This window comes from Corythoichthys intestinalis, chromosome 1 (assembly GCF_030265065.1).
Source record: "Corythoichthys intestinalis isolate RoL2023-P3 chromosome 1, ASM3026506v1, whole genome shotgun sequence".
Taxonomy (NCBI): Eukaryota; Metazoa; Chordata; class Actinopteri; order Syngnathiformes; family Syngnathidae; genus Corythoichthys; species Corythoichthys intestinalis.
Genome location: NC_080395.1, coordinates 41,707,426 through 41,712,833, shown reverse-complemented (window position 1 = coordinate 41,712,833; position 5,408 = coordinate 41,707,426).

Sequence of the window (5,408 nt, the reverse complement as noted above, 5' to 3'; positions counted from 1 at the left end):
CTTGCTTGTTCAGAACCTTCATTTCCTGAGTTGTCTCCCTCTCTTTGGACTCTCATTTGTGTGAGGATGAGTCAGTCCATAGGGCAACATCAGGCTTGTTCTGCTCCACTACCTTTTTGCCTGCATCCTGTTGCCATCTCCCTGCACTTTTCACTCTGCTGTTTTCCTGATAATGGATGTAATAGCTGACAGTGAAAGGACCAGATGGAATTCAAAGCTTTAAACCCATCTTAAAACATTCAAATTGTGAGTGCCGTTAAGGTGTACGTGTGTTATTACATTTAACAAGTAATGGCTGCCTCTGTATTGTTCAGGCATTTGCGGCTATTCTGGCGTACGGGAAACAATTCGACCCGAAGGTCGGTCGGAACGCTCATGCTCAAAGTATTTTTGTCACATGCAAGCAGTAAAACTAAAACCTTTTTGGAATAAAGTCAATATGAACGCCAACTGTGTAGAGACTGTGAGTGTACCTTTGCATGTTTACCATCTTATTTTAGCAGGTTAGCTCTCATTGTATCTGTCATCACTAAACATAAAGAGCAGGTAAAGCTGATGAGATTAGTGACATTTTGTCCCAATGATGGCACCAGAAGAAAAGCCAGGGGGATCACTAAATGTCAGGATGATTTATCTTGCAGGCACCATCGCCATGCCATACCACTACACTGTATCACGTTTTAAAAAAATAGAAAGAGTTTACCTCTCACGTCTGTCCACTGAGTAACTGAAATTAAAACAAGTCTATAATACTTACTCTGGCATTGTTTGATAATTTTTTATTACACTGCTGATTTGTTCAACTTCGTCTTTATATTGTTGTAGTTTTCCTGGGTATTCATCCAACTATGCAAAAGGAATTGTAATACTAGAGAACCTACCCACGGATGTGGGCTAGGACGGACAAAATCTGCACTTGGAGGGTCACTTATCACCAGTAAAATTCATACGGCAAATGGCAAGTGGCAAGTCATCATATTTTTATGAATTTTGATTAATTTCAGTCTATTTCTTTCTGTAGCAATCACTTATCCAAAATATAAAGTACTTCTTTCAATCAATGGGACCAATTGGTTCCCATGGTAATGGTGATATCTGTTGGTCGAGACGACAGCAATTTTTTGTCCTTGATTTATATTAACATTTTACAGATGTTGAGGCCATTTCTTCAGCATTGGTTTAAAAAAATATAATTTGATCTTCTGCTCTCCTAGTGTTTGAAGACTGCCCCTTTCAGATTTATATCCCGCTAAATTCCCGTGTCATGGCTTTCAGACATGGGAAGATGTACCGGTAATTACCTGGGTTGGACACTTTCAGACTTGTGGCTTGTTGGCAAGTCTGCGCTTTCTGTGCGGGGAGGGCGGGCATTACAGGCATTACATCATTTTTGGTTGGCATCGGCAACAAAATAAACCACACATTTCCAAATATGGACGATGGACTCTCTCTTCCTCATCTATAAGATCCAGTAGCAATTTAATTTTGATATGTGTCCACTGTCCAGTTTAATTTTGCTATCTTTCCTTTTTGCCATGTTAATAATTGAGACGTTTGTTTACCGCTTTTCGTCCTACTGCAATGAAAGAGGAAATGACGATCGGCCCGCAATGATATTTACGTCATCAGCCTTCGTGCTGTGACCCGGGAATTAAACAGCTGCTTTCACACATGCCTAAGTCCCAGACATTATAGAGAGTGGGGCAGAGCAACTTGCTTATTGAAATTTGGCACTCTGAAGTGATGGTTACTCTGAGGATGGTAGGGATGGACTTATTTGAGAGAGTGGGACTTAAAGTTTGGCTCTTAATGTGCGTTATTTATTTTGTGTTTATTTTTTAGGAACCCCAGTGAGCATCATAGAGTGGACGAAGTTGGAACGCGCTTTCGCGGTTGAGGGATTTTTTTCAAGCAGTCGGTCAATTGTCACAATGCATTCCGTAGACGTTGCAATATTACACCCCCCCCCGTGGTTGTGTTGCTGGCTGGCAGTCCATTGTTTCATGGGTAAACAACTTTGGGAAAACGGGTGATGTAATAATAATAATAATAATACATTTTATTTATAACGCACTTTACATTTGAAAACAAATCTCAAAGTGCACATCGCCAGAAAAAAATAAAATAAATAAAAAATGATGTAAAGAAAAAGAAACCTGGCCTCCCATGAACAGCAAGGTCACCCCAAAACATTGACGCGGTGAGACAATCTGTTTTGAGATCTTCCCGACAGTCTGCCCGCAAACATGCATCCGCTCTTGGATTGTTTGCTCGTTCTGTGAGACGAATCCTCCATGAAGAATTGGAATTTCATCCCTACAAAATGGCTATGGTGCAGGAACTTAATCCACGTGATTTTATTGCTCGCTTGAAAAAAATGCCTCAACAGCAAAAGCGCATTCCAACTTCGTCCACTTCATGATGCTCACTGGGTTCCTGAAAAATCAACACAAAATAAATCATGCACGTCAAGAACCAAAGTTTAAGCCCCACACTCTCAAGTAAATCCATCCCTACCATCCTCAGAGCAACCATCAATTCAGGGCGCCAAATTTAAATAAGCAAGTTGCTCTGCCCCCACCGTACTAGGACGCGAAGTCTGGGTCATCTCCATGTGTCAGTCAACCCGGAAAATTGCTTTTAGACATGAGGACTACCTGTTAAAATCTCGGGATTTAACCGCGTATGTCTGACAGGGGCTTTATAGTATGATTTTGACAACCTAACCTTATATCTTACATGCCTTGGTCGTTTGTTTATTCACCATTACAGTTAAAGAGGACCCTTTTTTGCACAAATGCTTGTGGGGAGTAAGACATGCTGATGACTGTTGAAATAATTATTTTTATTTTATTTTTCTAAATTCATCTGTAGTTTTAATAATTACATGCAAATGACCTATCATCCAACTGATTGCAGTCCTTAGTTATGATATTTTAATTAAAAAAATACTGTGAAGAAAATGGTGTTTTTGTGTTTTTCAGCCTGGTTGCTGTTGGTGGCGTGAGAAGTAGAGGCAATGTTTTCATGTTAGAACCGTTGCTGCATGCCTCTGCATTAACAATTTGGCCAGACCTTAAGTTATCACATTACAGTGATAAGAGAATTATGTTTCCAAACATAACGTATGAGGAGCATTCATTATTTTTACAGTAAAAGATTTGTTGCATTTTGAACTCCAAACTTGTCTCTTGCCTTTTGTCAAAGCAGGACCAGGGAACCAATGTCGACAGAATGGGATGAAAACCCGGCGTCTAAAAATGCTGCCGGCTGCGACAGAAAGAGGATTTAAAGACATTTGTGTGTCTCACGCTCCTCTCCGTTGACATCACAGGCGAGTTACACGCTGTCCCGCTGCTTTGATGTCACACTATTTACTGAGCTCATGCAGCTATCTGCCATGCTGCATAAGCTACAGTACACACCAGCAGTGGAACCGATAACCAAATCAGTGTGAAGAGCACCAAACTGTGCTACGTGAACTGATCATAGAAATATCGCGTCTATTTAAGTAATAGGTACCATGTCTCTTTCTTACAAGACAAAAGTATAAACATAAGGTAAATGGCCAGTACAGTAGTGTATATTGTTGAATGGAATCTTACCATCTATAGAGGGGAAACCTTTTTAATTTCTCATATTGTATCTTTTCAGCTTATTCAAGAGTAACAACATTGAGGCCACTTTTGACATTTCACATTTCTTTTTATGACTACAAAATGAAAAGAAATCCTTTATAGAAACTACAGCGCAATCAGCAGGAAACAGATTCGATATAGCCTGGGGTAACGTGTATCACTCAAAATGATTAACACACAACAGATACACCGAATTAAAGAATATACTTTAAATAAACTACAAGAATTGAGAAAATATCGCTGAAGGAAAAACTAAGACATCCAGTGGATACAGAAAGTGAATACATACTTATATGAATATAATTTTTAATTAAAAAAAAAAAAGAAAAAAAAAGTGATGTGGAGTCCAATCATTGTATTTGCTTCTTGGATTTTTTCTTTTTTTTTTCTTTTTCCTTAACTGTAAAGGTTATTGCTGATTTTTTGAACACACGGTTTCAAAAAATTTACAGTGATCTGAGTTTAGGACAGCCATTTTAACAAAAGTGTGTTCACTTTAATCTCGTGTCACATTTTGTAATTGTGACAGAGTGTGCCCGCCTACCAATGAAGTGAGATCAAATTAGCATTCCGAGGAGAAGTTTGCTAGAGAGGGGCTAACGACCTTCTGGTTCTGTTGTGGTGATTGACACCAAACTGTGCATGCAGTGCAAAAATGGACTTTATAATTTAAGCATGCCATCAGAGGCCAGCTGTAATGGACTTCGGCTCCCTAGTAGCCTGCACTGGATCAGCATTATAAATAATGGATGAATGGATTGTCTTGGTAGTTGTAATATTCACAATAAAGTTCCTTTTTCAACTTTACACAAGCTAGTAGCATGTAAGTGTACAAAAAAAAAAATCCTCATCAGTATATGCTCTATGCTTTCTTAGTACTGTCTGCATTTTTCTACTATATTTATGACTGAGCGCGTGTATGTGTGTGGGACCTGTGGGTGTATTATTTGAATCTGCTAATGTATGTTACTGGCCTAAGACTAAGTGGACAGCATGTGTGAAAGTGGCTCAAGACCTATCTATTCAATAAGGCAATAGTGACAAGACTAAGTGCCGTCTGGAACAAGGTAATAATCATTTTGGAGTAGACTCAGATTAAAGTTGGTTTGAGCCTGTTCTAGGAAGTTAAAATATCTAATTAAACATGAAAGCTCCACTAGAGTGATTCAAGGCCTCTGGTGTCCTCTATGCCAACTAAATAGAGCCAGTGCATGAAGCAGTTATTCCGCTGGTTTATATTACAGATTTAATTTGGTCTATGATAATCACTGTGCATGGATATGTCTTAAAAATGAACCTCAAAATATAAGCAGATGCCATTATAGACATCCAATTAATTTTGACTTGGAGGGTTGGCAGCAATTATTCCGATAAGATGTCTATCACAGCCAATAGCAGCCAAGGAGGGAGGCAGTGAATGATAATTTGCAGCTTACCCCGTTCAAATGAATTTAAAATCTATCACTGTTAATTGTAGTAAGTTAATTCCTTTCATCTTACTCAAGTTTTTCTTCTATTCATTGGTGGTCCAACAATTCTGAAGGTAAATTGCTACGTTGGGAAAAATATGTTTCAAAGTCAAAGAATCCAGATCAGCATACAATAACAAATTGGCAGTGATGGCAATTTTAGAACTTGTTAAAGGGATCCACGGATAGAAAGGCTTGTAGTTCTTAACAGATGAGCATTATTATGAGTTAAAAATAATTTGATATTGAAACCCCTCTTGATGTTTTTTTAATATATACATATATATATATATATATATAT